Below are 2,417 nucleotides of genomic sequence, written 5' to 3'. Positions count from 1 at the left end.
CCAATAAATAAATCTTTTAAAAAAGAGAAAATTATAAAAGAGAGAAATTTATGGTGAAAGACAGGGAAAGAGTGAGAAAGAGAAAGAGAGAGAGAGAGAGAGAAGAGAGAGAGAGAGAAGAGAGAGAGAGAGAGAGAGAGAGAGAGAGAGAGAGAGGTCTGTCTTCCATCTACTGGTTCATTCCCCAAATGGCTGCAATGGCTAGAGCTGAGCCAATCCGAAGCCAGGAACCAGGAGCTTCTTCTGGGTCTCTCATATGGGTGCAGGGGCCCAAGGACTTGGACCATCTTCTGCTTATTTTCCAGGCACATTAGCAGGGAGCTGGATCCGAAGTGGAACAGCCTGGCCATGAGCTGGTGCCCATAAGGGATGCTGGCACTGCAGGCGGCTGACTTAACTGCTATGTCACAACACTGGCCCCTACTTTTAGCCTTTTGAAGAGCCTCCACAGTGTTCTCCACAATGGCTGTACTGTTCTATAGTCCCACCAGCAGTGTGTAAGAGTTCCATTTCTCCACGTCTTCTGTATTTTTAATAATTGACATTCTAACTTGAGTGAGATGATACCTCATTGTAGTTTTGATTTGCATTTCCCTGTTGGCTAAAGATATTGAGCACCTTTCCATATATTTCTTGGCCGTTTGTATTTCTTCTTTTGAGAAATGTCTACTCATATCATTTGCCCCTTTTAAATTGGATTACTTACTTTTTGTTACGCTTTCTGAGTTCCTTATATATTCTAGATATCAACTCTTTGTCAGATGAATATTTTGCAAATATTTCCTCTCATTCTGTAGATTGGTTCTTGTGCTATCGTTTCCTTTGCTGTGCAGAAACTTCTTAGCTTGAAATAATCTCATTTGTCTATTTTCGCTTTTGTTACCCATGTTTTTTGGAGTCCTATCCAAAAAAATCATTGCCTACATCTGTGTTATAAAGTGTTTCCCTTATGTTTTCTTCTAGCAGTTTCATATTTTACATTTAGATATTTCATCCATTTTTAAAAATTTATTTATTTATTTTTTGACAGGCAGAGTTAGACAGTGAGAGAGAGAGAGACAGAGAAAAAGGTATTACTTCCGTTGGTCCACCCCTCAAGTGGCCGTTATGGCTGGCGTGTTGCGGCTGGCACGCTGCGCTGATCCGAAGCCAAGAGCCAGGTGCTTCCTCCTGGTCTCCCATGTGGGTGCAGGGCCCAAGCACTTGGGCCATCCTCCACTGCACTCCCGGGCCACAGCAGAGAGCCGGACCAGAAGAGGAGCAACCGGGACAGAATCCGGCGCCCCGACCAGGACTAGAACTCAGGGTGCCAGCGCCACAGGTGGAGGATTAGCCTAGTGAGCCACGGCGCCGGCCATCTCTCATTCATTTTGATTTGACTTTTGTATAAGCTCGAACTTCTGCATGTGGAAATATAATTTTTCAGTACTATTTATTGAAGAACCTGTTCTTTCTTCAGTATAAGTTTTTAGCACCTTTGTTAAGAATCAGTTGGCCATAATTGGGTTTATTTCTGGGATCTCTATTCTGCCCCATTGCTCTGTGTGTTTGCTTTATGGCAGTATCAGGCTGTTTTGGCAACTATAGCTCTGCCATATATCTTGAAATATGGTACTGTGCATCCTTTCATTATTTAAAAATTTATTTATTTATTTGAAAGGCAGACTTACAGTGAGTGAGAGAGAGATCTTCCATTGTTGGTTGGTTCACCCCCCAAATGACTGCAACAGCTGGGCTAGGCCAAAGTTTCTTCCGGGTCTCCCATGTGGACACAGGGGCCCAAGAACCTGGGCCATCCTCCATCGCCTTTCCAGGCACACCAGCTGGGAGCTGGATTGGAAGTGGAGCAGCCAGGATTTGAATCAATGCCCACATGGGATGCTGGCACCACAGGATCAGCCTTACTGGCTACACCACAGAGCTGGTCCCTGTCCTTTCATTCTTAATCTATGAGTGTCTTTACAGTGAATAAAATATAGTTGGGTCTTATTTTTTATTAATTGATGATATCTGTCTTTTAATTGATGTACTTAGACCATTGACAATGAAAGTGATTATTGGAGCAGGTGTTGTGGTGCAGTGAGCCTAAGACACTTCTTGGGATGCCAGCATCCCATATCATAATGCCAGCTCAAGTCCTGGCTACTGTGCTTCCAATACAGCTTTCTGCTATTGCATCCCAGGAGGCAGCAGATGATGGCTCAAGTGCTTGGGCTTCCGCCACCCATGTGGAAGACCCAGATGGAGTCTCAGATTCCTGGCTTTGACCTGACCCAGCCCCAGTTATTATTGGAATTTGGGGTGTGAACCAGCAGATTAAAGATCTCTCTCTCTCTCTCTCTCCCCCTGCCTTTCAAGTACATGAAAATAAGTAGGCAGAAATGTAAAAATTAAAGGGATTATTGATATAATTTGAT

This window comes from Lepus europaeus, chromosome X (assembly GCF_033115175.1).
Source record: "Lepus europaeus isolate LE1 chromosome X, mLepTim1.pri, whole genome shotgun sequence".
NCBI classification, from domain to species: Eukaryota; Metazoa; Chordata; class Mammalia; order Lagomorpha; family Leporidae; genus Lepus; species Lepus europaeus.
This window is presented reverse-complemented; position numbering follows the sequence as displayed.